Genomic DNA, 17,789 nt, shown 5'->3' on the forward strand with positions numbered 1-17,789 from the left:
CCGGCGTCGTGTGTGAGATAGCTGGTGCACACATGTGGTGCTTTTTGAATTTAGTGTGAGGTAGTCGTCACGTGACAGGTATTTTTTCTTGTCGTTTTAATTTACGACGTCCCGGTAATAACACATGAAGTGTTAAAGGTGAGGCTTGTCCGTGTTACAGACAACATTTAAAGAATGCCTTGTATAGCTGGTTGCGTCCCGGTGTCACATAAAATCGTACGGGAAAAAGCCAGGTCCGGGCATCCGGCGATAAAATTGGTCCGGAGTTTCGTGCAGAGAATATTCCTTTTTGTGCCATATACACGGTGATCTTTGTCGTTTTCTACGTTCCGTTTTGTGGCATTCATATTCTATTTGCGTAATGCGTAGTCGATTTACGTGCGCTTTGTACTTTTAGCGGAACAAGCTTTGAAAACCGTCACGACTTATTTTATGAGAGTACGAGACGTGTTTGTGGTACGTTTTTTGAAAAAAGTCAGAGAAAAATGCTCGAATTATGCGGAAGGAGCATCGGTGCCAATACCGCGTTTTATATAAATAAAACGATTTATGGCCGATTTCTGCGATGATTGACTGAAATATTATTCTTGTCCTGAGCAGGATGATGTATAACCAAACAATATTATATTTTTCGTGAAATATTATCCGACATTTTTATATATAAAGTTAATGTGATTCGAATCGATACGTCATAAGTCAAACCCAACATTTGTGATGTTAAATGCAATAAAAACCGGCTATATTGGATCGAGGATATTAATTGCGTACAGGGAACTAGCTTTCCATCGATTCTGGAGTTTATTTATTTAAAGGGAGGTTTTTGTTAAAGCTGGATGATTCTAATGTGGCGAAAATCAATTTGGTAGTTGTCGAACGACTTTCCCGGCAAGCAAACACGGTTCATCTTTTGTTTTCACACGAGTTTTTCTTTGTTATTTGCGCGCGCGAGCTCGCAATCCCGAATAACGTTCTGAATGGTTCGCTGATTTGAAAGCAGAAGGTTCGGAACAAGCTGATCATCCCTTTTCATATTCAAATCAGTGCTGTTGGAGCGACAAAAATAGAATTGTTTCAGAAGAAGCAAAAAAGGGGTCCTGAAAAGTCGAATTTTTATAATTGGGAATGAGGGAATTTCGGCGTCGGGATCTCGAGACGTACGGAGTACACTTTGAAGTTTCCGGATTTCTTGGATTAAAATACTGTAATTAGTGGTAGCTGAAGGCTTTGGATTTTCTGTGTTTGAAGCGCCATACTTTAATGAACAGACTGTGAGAGTTGGAGTGGAATCGGACTACAAAGGAACAATTAACAAAGAAGTAATATCTGGTAAAGGAACCGCAACGTCTGAAACTTCCACAATGTCCGTGTTTTTATGTTTCAACTTTAATATACCCTCTAAGTTGTCGTTGGTGTGTAGTTTTTTTTTATTTTTACGACGAAAGTAATTGAACTTTTGGGCTCCGAGTGAAGTTTGTTTGGAGCTGCACTTGTGCATTTACAACTCCTGGCTCGCCGCTCTAGCCACGGTTGTAAAACGAGCTCCTCGTCCATATTTTCGATTTAAAATTTCATCCCGGGGAAAATAAACTTACAAATAAAAGCGCCGAATCCGAATCAATTTTCCACGATTCTTTGGTCAGCGAGTCGAGTTTGATACAGTCCGATGGTCGTAATGGAAATGTGGCTTTTTCGGTAATGCTTTCATGAAAACTTTCGAGCCGAATCGACTAATAAAATTAAATGGAAAAGAAAAAGCGTTATTGTGACCTTATCCGTTTTGTCCGCAATCACGTCGCGCTTTATCCGGGCAAAATATTAATTTCCACGTAAAATCGCGTCCGGAAATTGCAAATTTAGTGGCCATTCTAGTGGTAAACAGGGTTTTTAAAATTAAAATGGAATGTGCACCGGAACGTGCCTAAACCGCCGTGCTGCTAACCGATGCACAATACACATCCGTCTCTCATATTAAATTGGCATGCATCGGTACGGATTAAGCTTATTTAATGTCGAAATTCCGGGGATTAGGCGGCCATTTGCCCGAAACGCCATTATTTACCGGAAGAGATTATGACGAAATTCGCGGTTTTCCAAACGAGCTTTCGACGCTTCTCTCTCTTCTTCAAGCCTAATCGGTTTATGTTTGGGGGCCGAGACAAGAGGATTGAATATTCAGAAAGCGAACTGTATGTAATATGTATGGAGAAGCGTTCTGGCGGCGGGCCCGGAATATACCAATACACAAACTGCACGACTGGTTCATATTCCAGGTGCAACTCCGGGCGGTAAAGCCACTCCGGGTTAGGGCTTACGTGAGGTCACTACACATCGGACCAAGACCCCGAAGTGCACACGGAGAAGACATTTAAAAGCAACGGACGACGTTTATTAACAACAGCGTTGTTTTGCAAATAAATGAATTTTTGTGGCATGCGGAGGCCGCCATCTGTTTCAATCGGCGGCTCGGTCTTGGTGTCGGTTGCGTCGTGCACCGATTTTATTACTATAATTTACCTTTAATTGGATATTGCACGATTTGAAATTAAATTTTTAAAAACCACCCATCGGTCCGACCCCGAGCCATTTACATCGAAATTATGAGGGTTATAAATAAAAGTATAATTAAAAAACGGCGTACCTGCGACAAAACCAATGCGCGATAATTCAGAACTCTGCCCGTCTTTAAAATATGCAAACGGTTGTACCAGAAACGTAAAACAAACAACAAGCGTCGTGATTTTTCCCCGCCAGACGAATCATTACAACGTTTCATATCATTATGGATTTGCAAATTTCTCAACTCCTTCCGGCAAACTTTGCCGGTTTTCTCTGTAAACAATTTAAATTAACAGAGACTAAAAGGAAATTTCCAAACGTCGAGCAGTATTCGAGATTTCTAGACTTGCAGGGTTGAAACTTTACTCGGTCGTTTTAAAATCAATCCGAAGCAGAATATATGTTTATATAACATTATCGCTTTGTCCCAGATAGGATTTGAGTCAGAATAAGCAGCACAGACAGGATTGGGACGTCTAGCAAATTTCACATCTACATAGTTTAAGGTAAGAGATTACTTAGCATCACTTAGAGTAAGTGCCTCTAAAATTTTATGGCCATAAAGCTGCGAAATCAAAACCCGTCTTTTGTGTCCTCGCAATTATGCGGTCAAAAAATCATTCATATTTTCAAAGACAACAAACTTACCAGAAACATAATATAAAAAAGCAAACACGATCTCCATATACCTGATAAAATGTTTATTTTTCTTTACATTTACTGGAAAACATACAAACGACTTGTACACGATAAAAAAACAACTTTTGTGTTTTATAAATAGTTGAAATGTTATATTTGAAAGAAAGATGATTCCGCTGAAAGTCCATTACGGCTTTTCTAAATTTAAAACTTTTTATATAAATAAAAATCGAGCTCGCGGGAGCTTTGAACCTCTCGGCTGCGTTTGGGTCGTGAAGCCTCCTCGAGCACGGCATCCAAGTGCCATTGGTGTGAAAACTGCACGGATTATTTCACTTGTGCGAGACGTTGTGTAAACAAGAAAGAATTTCACACCTTTTTTACCTGGGGCGTCGTATTTTTATGTTTCGTTGACATAGGAGCAGCGATTTTCAGCTGAAAAATCGCAGATTGGGCTTTTTTATTACGGTGGCGCATTCTAAAACGTCCATAAATGCGTTTTTTCTCGTTGCGTCCATAAAACATATACATTAATATCCCCCATTTACTATGTGCAAATAATATTGCACGGGAACTGTATTTATACGGGAGAATAGCTGCAAAATGGCGAGGACTGTCAACCGGGTCGGTATTTATATGCACTTGTTTGCCGGATGATGCATTGGTAAATTGCACTCGGGTATTAATTGCACCACCCGCTTTGAGGGAATATTAAAAACAGTCAAATAACTGTAAACATCGTGTGGAAAAATGGCGGATGTTTTCGTCGGGAATAATTAATCGAATCGTGCGTTCGGTGATTTGGGATTTAATCGACTTGTAGCAGTGGCCAATACATCAGGAAAAAGCTGAAGAAGTGCCTTAACGCTAAAGGCGCCAATTACGGTGAAGCAACGCCAGGCGAAGACGGATTGGACCCCACGCAGATCATACAGTATTAGAACTCATTATGCAGAGAATAAATTAGAAAATGCCTGCCTTTAGTCATGTTCCTTGATGTATTACTTTTTAGAATGATGTATCGCGCTTTATTGCCGTGAATTTTTGTGTTCACTTGTTAGCACTGTTTCGAATTAGGAAAAATCCAACACTTGCTTCGCAACATTTACCTGAATGTTAATGTTTAATAAATTCGCAGCGTTATATCTAGCAGTATAAGCGACGAGCTGACAAATAATTTAGAGCTGTGTAATTCCCAGCGCAAGGTTTTCTCATTTCAGGTCAACACTCTTTGAGTAAAAATTTTCATTCGCTTTTGCACTTTCGGCGCGAGAATTTTCAACACGTCGCTTCATTAGTACGTTTTCAGGATTAGGAGGACGAGCGCCTAGTCGATCCGAGCTTTACAATAATTCAAGGTTGGCGCATTAAAATTCATTGCTTATTTGCTCGCCTCTCTAAATATTGTTTTATGGTCGCGTCGTGATTACGCATCGAGGAAAGACATTAACGTAATCGCGATACAAATTTAAATTTGATTTGACAAACGAATCGGATTTTCCCCGAGTTAATTGGTCACGTTAGATCTCACGCATGAATTACACACAAGGGACGTTCATCTCGCGTCTCGCTGTTTTTCCTTTATTTTCAACGTTAGTTCTGTGACTTGTCGGTGTAGTTTCAATGCACAAAATGTCGAGTAGATAAAGAATCGGTTGGCTGCCGTTTGTTGGTGCAACCCCCCGCTGACAAATAAAGATGTCAAAGCCAGAAGCCAACCGCTACTTACAAACACGGACATTTCTTATTTATACTTTCACTTCGATCGCAAAACGTTCGCCTAATTTAAAGTTTTAATCAAGGCGAAGGAAGGGTTCATATATCCGATTTCGGACGCGGCGCCTGAAACCGTTCTCCTGTTTCAGGCGTTAATTTACATGCGGCCGATGGATGGCGCGTTTGCACAATTGTGCCGTCGAAACGGACCGCTATTCCAAGTACATGACACTACATGACGTCGACATGACACCACATTCCGACAAATAATCACTTGTGACAATGGGAACGACTCGGGTTTGCAATTTGAATGGGACGCGCGACAAGTGCGCGCTATTCGACACCAAACGCTCCGAGAACTGCTCCAAAATCAAAAAGAGATCACCCATTTCCAACACATATCTGCATTTTCTCAAAAAGTCGAATAAACTGCTTCCGAAAGCTAAATATGTATCTAATAAATTGCAGAATCTACGAAAATCCTATTTTGTGCTTAAAAGACCCGAACTAATTATTCATAAAAAAACTGTTTTTTATTTTGTAAACTTCAGTCGTTTATTGTTAGCTTCAAAATTCAAAAAGAAATTGAAACGGGAGAGAGAAATAATGCAATGGAACTAATTTTGATCTTTTCTTCTATTGGTTTAAAGCGATTCAACGGCAGGGCCATCTATGCCTGACCACCTTTCTCGGACTTACCTTACCTTACTCAAAGACTTCTGGCATCTGGCTGAACATAAACGAATAAACTGCTTCCAAAAGCTAAATATGTATCTAATAAATCGCAGAATCTACGAAAATCCTATTTTGTGCTTAAAAGACCCGAACTAATTATTCATAAAAAAACTGTTTTTGATTTTGTAAACTTCAGTCGTTTATTGTTAGCTTCAAAATTCAAAAAGAAATTGAAACGGGAGAGAGAAATAATGCAATTGAACTAATTTTGATCTTTTCTTCTATTGGTTTGAAGCGATTCAACGGCAGGGCCATCTATGCCTGGCCACCTTTCCCGGACTTACCTTACTTTACTCAAAGACTTCTGGCATCTGGCTGAACATAAACGAATAAACTGCTTCCAAAAGCTAAATATGTATCTAATAAATCGCAGAATCTACGAAAGTCCTATTTTGTGCTTAAAAGACCCTAACTAGTTATTCATAAAAACACTCTTTTTTATTTTGTAAACTTCGGTCGTTTATTGTTAGCTTCAAAATTCAAAAAGAAATTGAAACGGAAGAGAGAAATAATGCAATTGAACTAATTTTGATCTTTTCTTCTATTGGTTTGAAGCGATTCAACGGCAGGGCCATCTATGCCTGGCCACCTTTCCCGGACTTACCTTACTTTACTCAAAGACTTCTGGCATCTGGCTGAACATAAACGAATAAACTGCTTCCAAAAGCTAAATATGTATCTAATAAATCGGTGAATCTACGAAAATCCTATTTTGTGCTTAAAAGACCCTAACTAGTTATTCATAAAAACACTGTTTTTTATTTTGTAAACTTCGGTCGTTTATTTCTAGCTTCAAAATTCAAAAAGAAATTGAAACGGAAGAGAGAAATAATGCAATTGAACTAATTTTGATCTTTTCTTCTATTGGTTTGAAGCGATTCAACGGCAGGGCCATCTATGCCTGGCCACCTTTCCCGGACTTACCTTACTTTACTCAAAGACTTCTGGCATCTGGCTGAACATAAACGAATAAACTGCTTCCAAAAGCTAAATATGTATCTAATAAATCGCAGAATCTATGAAAGTCCTATTTTGTGCTTAAAAGACCCTAACTAGTTATTCATAAAAACACTGTTTTTTATTTTGTAAACTTCGGTCGTTTTTTGTTAGCTTCAAAATTCAAAAAGAAATTGAAACGGGAGAGAGAAATAATGCAATTGAACTAATTTTGATCTTTTCTTCTATTGGTTTGAAGCGATTCAACGGCAGGGCCATCTATACCTGGCCACCTTTCCCGGACTTACCTTACCTTACTCAAAGACTTCTGGCATCTGGCTGAACATAGATATATGAAAATATATGACTGAATAAAAAAATTGATCAAAGAAATTTTTTTCATAAATTCTAGCTTGATGCCTCGATGCGGTAATTTAGCTTTTCAGGAGAAAGAATAATTAGGTAAAGTTCGCTTAAATTAATATTTTTGTCTACATTTTTATAGTAAAAATGGTCAAATCAAACAAATCAACAAGCTAATATAACACATCCAGAGCTTATTGTAGCAACGTTTTCTTTGTACACCATAAAGTTTTACAACAGATAATGGTGTTTAAGATAAGCAATGATGATAAAGGTGACCCGAAGATAAAAATTTAATGGTCAACAAAGAAATCGGAGAGATTTAAAATGAAATAAAATTGCTTGAAGTGACTCGAAATTCTTTTTGAGGAGTTGATGTAATTTTGTACCAATTCTGACTTCTAAGAAAATTTGTAAGTAATTAGGTTCCGATAAATAATTGGTTTTGGAAAATGGCTGCAGCGTGTGTGAATCCTGGAGGCATTTGGATGGCAGCTCGTGTCGTGGTTTTATTTGTGTTGTAAAAAGTCGGTTATTAGCATGACTGAAACGTCCGTTTCTATTCTTAGCACCTCACGATATGTTTTTCTCGTCGAAATATTCTTTTAATTGACCATCGGCGTATCGAGAATGCATGCCCGGTAGTGGCTAATTAATTTTTTGTTTGGTGTGTGATGCAGATGGTGGATTAGGAAGAGCGCACATGCATAATGAGAACTTGCAGATGATTAATGGTATCGTTTCTTTTCCTTTGCTAACTTAATTATACTCTGTTTCCATTTGTTCGTATTAGCATGGTTGTGGTCAGCGACGTAAAGCGTTTCTTTTGCGTACGATTTTTACAACAACAATATAAGAGTAGTTGGGGGGAAAAACTTTCTATAAATAATGCATTGTTGCCACTTAGTTAGCATTCAATTGTCATAATATCTTGATATGGTGAGCTCAAAGGATAGCGGTTTCCAGTCACAGATGCAAAAAAATATGATGAAATACGGTAACGTCTATGTTAATGTGAATTTTAAATTGAGTCATCGCAAAAACTGGAAACTTCAATTCTCGACTGAGACCGGGGAAGAGGAAAAAATTAATTTTATTCGGTCGACGTTGGGAAAAATTGCTTTAAATTGTACGTTTCGTGTAATTAATAAAACAGGTGAGAAATTAATTTTTTCGAAATTTTTTGATTGCGTGTCGAGTGAATTTTTACGACATGAAACGGAAATATTATAAGGAAGTTCACGGATAAGCCCTTGCTTAAATATTGCAGATGTGATGCTCCGTCGCTCGTTTATTATGTATGGAACATATGCGATGTTAAAATGGCATGTAAAATGATCTTTGTGTAACGACAATGAATAACTTATGTATTTTATATCGACATTCAAAGTATCTTCGTTGAACCAATTATGCTGCAGAAGCGAAACTATTGCATCATTAATGGAAGTCAGGTTAGTAAAATACAGAGAGATATCGAAAAAATTGCGCAGGTAATAAAATGTTTGTCGTAAAAACAAACAGCGCCCTTGGGATGGGCAGACTTGTCTCAGCACGGCTCAATTAAAGCAAAAGAATATCTATTCCGACAACGAGTCAAGATAATGAATGATATGAATTAGATTCTCTCCGGACTAGCTTGAAATATAGCCGATGCGAAGAATTTTAATGGGTTATATCCCAGATAAGATTGTTTTAGTTTAAAAAGAAAATGTGTAGGTATTGTGTAAATAAGAAAAATCTCCTTCGGTTCATCGATCCTGGCAAAAAGTCCTCATTATTTTCAAAGAGATGTTTATCACGCACGTTTAATTCGATCTCGTACGTCTTTGTCTCCGAGTTAATTTAGTAGAGGGCTTTTTCCAATCAAGATCTAACGTTACAAGAGTGACGAGCCGCCTCTGTCTATGACTGCGTTCATTTGATTCCCGCTCAACCGTATAGTTTAACGCAGACGCTAACGCTAAGCCTTTTATTTGATGGAAGTGGCACCATAATTGTGATGCGGCAAAATACTAACTCGGCATAAATATGTCGGTTTTTATCTGCGTTTTCCGTGTACTTTATATTCGAAATATAACGATACGGGAAAAGGTCGTAAATTTCAGCAGTGAATTTGTATTCAGGGATATGATAAGCAACAATAAGTCGCGGGTTTTACGGTAGACTCGTCGACATTTTATGGTAATGTCGTCCTCGGTGGCCGCACGAGAGAAAGAGACACTTTTGAAATGTTCCAGCAACAAAACGTCGCTTCATTGCGACATAATTGCGCCAGAAACTAGGCCATGATAATGGCAATATACTCGCCGTATATACGGGCTTTCCTGAGGGCCTGAAAAATTCGCGATTCTGAGATACGATTCAGCGACGGCTCCTCGACCCGGCACATAATGCACCGAAGAAAATTACCATATGCAAACTTTTACAATATTCATAATGGTGTTCCTCATTTTCTCGAAGCTCTAGAACAAGCCGAAGAGTCGAAGATATCGGATTAGTTGGTGGTGAATAGGCCATGATTGTGAATGGGACGGCATAAAGGTCGGTGATTGAATGGTGGCAAAAATCATCTCGACTTGATCAGGACACGGATTATTCTCGATTTAAATCGGAGGAGACGAGCTAGGGAATATTTTGCCGATATCGGGACGAAATGGAATCCGAAATGGCGATTTTGCGGAATTATTCTAGTTCCGGGTTGTTTAATTTATCTCGGCGAGTCTTTACGGTGGTGTAGTGGTGGCTTATGATGCATCACACAAAGTGCCGACATAAAGGTGGAATGCCCCGTTTATTCGACGATAATTTTAGTTTTGCACGGTTGAGGCAACTTCACCTGTTGCAAAAATATTATCAGAGAGTGAGGTGAGATTGAAATGCAGAACGCTTTCGGATTAAATTTAGAAATACGGCGGTCGCCAGGAATTGACTTACCACATCACCGAGAAATATCGTTTTCGAGATTTACATAACATTAAACGACAATGCGGTACAGATTACTGTCATACGGACGTCGGCAATGTGGTTTATAATATGTTTTATTTTTGAAAAACGTTATTGAATTTTAAATGGGGAAGAACAGCGGGCGTCGCGTTTAATCCGATTTTTTCATTAGATCGACTATTGATATTTAATACGGTAAGTGCATGACGAATCCGTGAATGGAAAAGGGAAATTTAAATACAAAGACACGGCCGATAACGATGATTTATTCAAATCTCGTTTCGTTACGAAAATTAATTAGAAAAGTTTAAACAAAAATAATCGTATAGTGCATGCGGTATAAATCACCCGAATGAAAAATTAGTATTTTTTTCGGCTTTGGATTAATGAAGGCCAATTATTTTTAACAAGGGTTTACCGGTTTCATCCATCATTTATCGCATGCAAGTCGTAGTTAGATCCTTGTCGGTGATACTGTACGTGTGTGCAACATAACGCGATTCTAAGATGTTATAAGGACATTTAGTCACACGGCGGTATATGCGGCTCTGCCCCCCGTGGGGTACGAGGTAGCGCACATTACTCAAACCCAGACACGAGAAACAATTGATTGATAAGACAGATTTCCAGCAGGGCACAAATACATGTCAAAAAATTATCAACCGACGGTAATACATCACGCCCGAAACGAATATTAAAAACTTAATTGGCATTTTGAAAAATGCATCCTTGCGCCCATAAATATCGCCGCGTACCAATTAAACCGTGTTTATATGCGAATATCCAGCAAGAACAATTAAATTTTCGGCGATTCCTTTCTTTTGGCACTGAAAGACGTCACACTGGGCCCTGCAAGCAGCGCACAAAGACGTCCAGTTGTTGCTAATAAATGCGAATAAAAAAGTGATTTAGTATGCGCCTTTTAAAAATTCCCTATATGCACTCCCGGCGTATAAAGGAATATTAACGACTTGGCGTTCTTTTCGCCGCTATTTATTGCCGACGCACGGTATAAATAATTTAATTTGGTCGAAGCATTGCGTCGCGACGGCGTTTCGAACGCCGACGAACAGGTGGATTATTTACGATCGAACGACGCATCAGAAGCTTATAATTATTGTTATATAGCGTTGATATATTTCTTACACTATCTTCTTAATTTAGGATTTATTGGGCGCGAGATAACGAGAATTAATGGCAAAATATCTCGGGCGGACGCAAGACGCGTCCACTTTGCCAGATCTTATCCTTTGTTTTTTTCCACATAATAAGTACTTGGTCAAACGCAATTGTGTCGATAAGGAACTACATTAACGCGGAGATAATTGCAATGTCTCGCGAAACCAAAAAAGGTTTTAATTGTTCGAAACAATAAGAGCAATCGAGTGAAAGTGTTTGCTATTCAGAGCAGAGATTCGCTCGAATTTTCGAAGAAGTGGAAGCTTTTAGGAAACGTGACGTTGAAGTATCTTTCAAATTTTCGATTGCCGTATAACAAGGTTACGGACCTTACTTATACAAAAATATGAAACACCTCAAAATCATTCATGTCTTGTCTTGAAATTAATTACAGTCGGTGGAAAATCAAATTTAGCGTGGAGCGATTAATTATGATTAAAAAATTTATGACGTAATTAATTTCACGTCAAGAGGGCGTATTTAATATTTATTATGGTTGAGTTTGTTTGACAAATAACGAAGAAAGTAGAGTTTTGCAATTAAAAATTCAGAACAATAGTTTACATATGCGTGTTATCTTTTCCATAGCATCCATGGCCGCGAGCTTTTGGTTTTTTTCTATCGTCTCTCTAACAATTTAAGTTTTTATATTCATGAACCTATAAAGCACGCAACCCTCGAAAATGTGTTTGAGGATAATAACAACGGCCACGTTACCATTTCATCCGACGTTATTATGGCCAAAAGCGTCCCACATGATTAAGGGTGTGAACCGTGCAATTACAGGCGACTGCCAGTTAGGGTTTATGCGATCATCCCTTTAGGCTACCTTAACCGTAATTACAGGGGCAGATATTTAAGTAGTCTGCATATAAAGGCGCGTCCACTCTTCTTATCCAATATAAAAACGATAACATCGATTCGATCGTTATTTTTGCTAGTCGAAGGAAGAGAGTAACCCTTCCGATGTTAGATTTGCATACAAAGGCTCGGCGTTTGATGTTTGCAAGCGCCAATCAAGTCATTATCCGTGGACACTTCCATTAACGAAGGATTGATCCATAACTAAAACAAACACGGCCTTTCTCTCGCTCCCGGAGGAAAGAGTTTTTTTCGTCGGAATTCAATTTGAATAATTCGCTTGACGTACGGTTATTATCATCTCAAAGACGCGGATATTTTAGCCGTACAGGTGGTAATTATTTCGACTTGAAGCCCCCAGAGAACGAAATGCAAGATTTTGCCAGCAATTTTCTTTTCTAAACCTATCGGTTTAATGAAATCCAATTAAGAAAAGGCCCATTGTAACCGGCGATATCGATTCGTTTGAGTTTCTCTCGCCGCTCCCTACACATATCCCCTGTGTGGGCCCCCAGGGCACGGCACGCACGCAGCATCCGGGATGCTCCTCGGATGCGGTCACCGAAAGGGTTCGAAAATCTTGCAACAGTTCTTTATTTGGTGATGAGATTAATTCGCGACGGGCGCGCGCTTTAAGCAACCCCAATAAATAAAAAAAGCCGCTTTAAAACCAACATCGGGACACCGCAGAGTGGAGAGACACGTTGGGTCAAGGGTCGAAAACGAAGCAACAATGAGTTGCCGTCGCTCAAGGCGCAAAACCCACTCCGTTAATAAATTAATCTCCGGAATTAATTTATGATCTTCTAATAATGAACGCCGGAGAAACAAATACTCGAGATGAGAATGAATAAATTAAGCGTTGCTGAATTTCAAGTACCTAAAGATGGCCGTGAACACAACTTAAATTAATTCACTGTCAAAACAAAAGCAACGTGAATCGAAATGATTTGCAAATTGTTTCGGCCGTTTTATTTATCGCACTCGACTAATTAATGTCAACGTGATTAAAACTTATTGCCGGCGAAAAATTTAATTGTGTTTGGATTCAATTAAAGTCGGGATGGCCGACAATGCGAAAAAAGTTGCGACGTTCCTAATAAACAGCATTTCCGAGGGGAAGTTTGCCGGGAGGGTGGCAAAGATTAATAAAACTGGCTACATTAACAGTCCCGACACATAGCCAATATCACCGAGGCAATTCGGGGGGCTATAGACACACACACCAAGCGTTCGTTTCGCATCAAAAATATCTCTTAAGCTCGTAAAAAGCACTTTAATGCGATAATTCGTCGGTAGCTGGGAGATTTTATGAGAAGGCATTTTTAAATAATCCAAAATTAGTCGCTCCCTATAATTTGTGAATCGAGTCGGACTTATCTCCGCCCGATATCTAAATTTTATATCCTTAAACCGAACAAAATGACTGTAATTTTTTAAATTAGAAAATTTCCGAACTCGTAAAGCTTATATACACCCCTACTTAAATAATTGAAACTTTTTATCAAGTATTTGTCGAAGGAATTACAAATGAAGCGACTTTCAGCCGAATTATTTTTTCTCGGTGGAGTCATCAGAATTCCGGCTAAATCATCATTATTAAATTAGCCTTCCTTCGCAAAAATGATGGAATTATTTTTACGTCTCGTCGGTCAAATTTAATCTCTTCAATTCGTGTCAGTTTTTCAAGTGGGAGAAATAAAATTTTAATACAGCAAGTCGCCCTTAGGGCCTGAGCTAATCTTAGAATGATGTAGGTATACTGAGTAGTGTACGAGGTCCTTTTGCTAAACAGTCTCGTACATTCAACACCATAATTTCCCTAGAGAAATCAAAACACAAACGATATTCGCGGTACATTTGCGGAAACATTTAACCAAGTCTTGAATATTAGGTTTTGCTCGACCTTATAAACGCACAACCGGCAGAGGAATTTTTTGCTCTTGTGCAGTATAATGCCATAATAACATCAACAATGATTCCCCTCTCATCTGGAACGTCATAAATCCACAAGACCGAAAGAGGAAAAAGGACACGTGAATAATTTATATGAACAGCGAGTATAATTTCATGGCGCGTGATTTTGATAAACGATTTAGACTAAACTCCGCCATTTTATAATCCAATTTTCGATATATTTAATATAAATTAGATTCCGCCGGTAAATTACGACGGTAATAGATTCTACGCCCCGGAGGTTTTTAATTAGAATAAAAAGACGGATCTGCGATCGGGTGTCGTTTATTTAATTAATCAAAATTCGGAAGCGGAAGAAAGCGCGTTTTTACAGCACGGCGTGTCCAGCGAGCGAGCGAGACGTGGGTCCTCCACATTATCAGTTTTACGACAGTCGTATAAAATTGCGATTGGCGATTTGCGTGCGGTAAATTTCAAATTCTTGTTTACGATTCATTTTTCCCGTGCCGGTCCGATTCATATTAAAATGAGTTTGAAATAAACGCTTAAATATCCGCGTTTTATCGCTTTCTTAATAACGATTTTTTCCTTTTCGATCGGCCGCCTCGCAATCCCATATCGTCTCATTAACGGATAATTACCAAAGGAACGAGGTTTGACATCGTCCCATTTATCCTCGCGCTTGTTGGTTTGCTTGTAATCAGCATCGCGTGAAAAGAGCCTGTATTTTATTATTTATTTAATTTTTTTTCGGTGTGTGTATATGCGAGTGGGCTGAACGCGAATTTTCCCCTCCTCGTGACGGAATTAATTATCATTTTTGTTTAAATAAAACTCGCTCGGCATTCATCAAACCGTAAAAATTATGATTCGAATAATATCCACCAGAGGCAAAAAGCAGTGTTTTAATAAAATTCAATTATCGGCGATCGGGTTGTAAAACATCCGTTTTCATTTTCCCGAAGCTTTCTGCCGACTCATCGGCCACAATGGGGCCGAGTCCCATTAGACGCGATATCTGCGAAATTACAGGGGCCGGCGAGTAAAAACAGAAAGGTTCTCGACGGGAAACAGAGGCCGGCTAAGTAGAGAAAACGCCGATTCATTAAAACACCCACAAAAATCCACCACCGGTAGGATAAACTCGCCATTTCTCCGAGGGTTTTCCCTTTATAATGAAATTTATATTATTCCGGTGAGCTTTTTGCCGTTATTAAAGAATGTCGGGGCTTTTATCAGGTGGCCGCGAAACCAAACAAACTTCTAGTTTTACTAATGGCGGAGTTTCACTCTTTTTTGGGTAACGAAATAATTACCGTAATTCAGACTTACGGTAAGTGCCTGTTATTACAATTAAGGTGTGCTTCTATTTGGGGTCATTAGAGAAGGGGGGCAAAAAGGCGTTATTATGGCTGTTTGTCCGGTTGGTTTTTATCTCTCCGATAAAATCGTGTAATGCCGCTTACATTTCACACATTATTATAAAAGTCGAGTGAAACACGTCCCGTACAAATGTATTCGTTTTGTATGGTCCGTGTACACGCCTAAAATCGCCTCGTTTTATGGCAAAATACGTTGACAGAAACTTTTATCTCTCGCCTGATTTGTAAAACACACATATCGAATTACAAATGTAAATTCAAGTTTTATTGGGGGAACCCGATACTGTTTCCTATTTAATTGGACTCGGGGAGGTGTTAAGTAATAAAATAAGGGGATTTATGCGTCGCGAGTTCAGCGATAAATAACACTTTGGAGAGATCTACTCCAAAGGATGTCTTGTTAACTTAATTGGTATAAATTTGGTTAATTTAAATGCTTGTGTCCCGAAATAAAGTACGCTCTCGTTCCGGCCGTGATCTGATTAAACATCACGTGAACAATACGTTAATTAGCATATCATCGACACCGTCCGGAGGTTTTAATTAAAAAAGAACATCGGAGTCATATTTCCGCAGACGATGTTGTCCAAATACCAGCAGGATATCCCAGCCGACCAATATTTATCCAATGGTAATGAACTCGCAAAGCAGTCAATCAAACCCATCTAGTTGAATAAACATTGATTTAAAGCTACAAATACAGTTTTGATTAGATATTGATTTGGCACCGGGGCGGAGGAGGAGCGAGCTTTCCATCTTGAGGAGGAATTTTTATTCGGGGCGTAATCTCGCCGGATTTCGGTTTGAATAAGAATCGGAAAAAAGCCAATGAATTATAACTTCTAATTCAACAGATTCGGCGGCGTCTCGCTGTGGTGCCCCCATGAATGACAATTAAAAATTTTAATCCGTTCCTCGCTTTTTTAATTGGAAAATGGATAAATTGCACGAATTAAAACTTTCCAATTCTAGAGTTAAATTTTTAACAACTTGGACTAGATTTGTTAAGGATCGGTTTCGTTGTTTCCACCGCGGGCAAGTCATAAGCAATTTTTCGTTTCCCGTCTTGATTTATCGTGATTTTGTCGTGAATTTTGCTCTTTTTCTTGCGTCCGCAGATCTACAGCCGCGCCAAAACCAGACTAGGTAATAATTTCATTTAGTAACAGTTGTCCGTTTTCAATTTATCGTCTTGGAGTAGAAGAGATTCCATTTTGCGGCGATGATAGGCATAACGTTGTCGTTCGTAATAATAATTCTCTCGGTCTTCGTAATTAACTTAACGGTATATCGTTCATCAAGCGATTTTTTCGAAGCTGGTGGATATTATTGGATCTACCTACTACCAAGTGTAGCGATCTCGATTCGACTCCGATAAATAATTAATAATTTATTGGTGCAGGGGGGGGTCTTGGGCATTTTTTTCGTTTAATCAATATTTATGTTTATGTGCGTTCGGAACGAGAAAAAAATCGGCGAAACAGTCAAGAAGAAACCATCGCTAATAATTCAAGAAAATTCATGTTTACTACACAATTGCATGTAAGTGGGCACTTAGGCCGAGATACTTGATAATAAATAGCGGTGGGCCTATAGACAGCTTCTCTCTCAACACATACTGGCCGGACCCAAAAAGAAAACGCTTCGTATATTTACATAAGGATTTAATATTAGATAAAAACGTGCCAACTAAATAAATCAATTCATCTGTGTTAACCTTTCATAAAGAGCATGTGCTTTTAATTACACTTTACACTACCTAAACGTTGGAAACAAGAAGAATCTACAAAGAAATGAAACGTTAATTGTTGGCTTGGACCGACTCGCGTGATTGATTAATTATACGTACGGCGAAGACAGCCAAGAAATTCTATTAAACGATTTTCGAATAATACGTATTTGACCTCCACTCCGTGTATGCTCCAAGTTCTTAGTTTATTAAGGGAGTTACATTGAAACATGCTCAAACGGCTGCGGCATCTATTATAATTTAAGTCGTTCCAGTGTTTCTAATTAGACCGCAAAGTCCGACACCAAATTGGGGCCCCGTCTGAGACTAATGAAAGGATTCGGCGAGGATTAGGCGACGAAATAATAAAAACATCCCCAAATCTGCAGGAACGCAGAGAAAACGCAATAAAGTCGAAATGTTAACGGCTAAAGTCGCTTTTATTTGACGTGTGACGGTGCTACCGACGCTCAAAGTTGATTTATAAGACGTCATCGTTGGCACCCGTGTTAGTGAAATTCTGCCACTGCAGCCGCCGCCCTATTTGTTTTAGTTTTTATCTGTTTTGGCGTGATTTACGGCGCGCCTGATGAACGGGAGGGAAAAGGAGATTTAAATGAGCGGCCAACACAGACATTAGTTTTTATTTAAACATATTTCTATTTTTTCAGGAGGAGGACATCACGTTCATTTGCAAAGAAAAAGTGTTTTTGTTACTAAAATGTTATAATTGAAAAATATAAAATAGCAAAAAATGTGGTATTTTCATTGTCCTAGCCTGTTTGTTTGCCATTTAATCTTCATCAGTGGCCCAGTGTTTAACAATAACAGGT

At 38.8% G+C, this 17,789-nt stretch overlaps 1 long non-coding RNA gene across 1 annotated transcript in view; it reads left to right on the forward strand.

Annotated features, from left to right (window-relative positions):
* Positions 1 to 17,705, forward strand: part of LOC135267125 (uncharacterized) — a 54,554-nt gene extending 36,849 nt beyond the window's left edge. The window contains exons 2-3 of the long non-coding RNA XR_010335414.1: positions 2,988 to 3,062; positions 17,628 to 17,705. This is a non-coding gene — a long non-coding RNA (uncharacterized LOC135267125). The remainder of the gene's footprint in view (positions 1 to 2,987; positions 3,063 to 17,627) is intronic.
* Positions 17,706 to 17,789: the final 84 nt, after the last annotated feature.

The sequence above is a fragment of the Tribolium castaneum genome, chromosome 9 (assembly GCF_031307605.1).
Source record: "Tribolium castaneum strain GA2 chromosome 9, icTriCast1.1, whole genome shotgun sequence".
Taxonomy (NCBI): Eukaryota; Metazoa; Arthropoda; class Insecta; order Coleoptera; family Tenebrionidae; genus Tribolium; species Tribolium castaneum.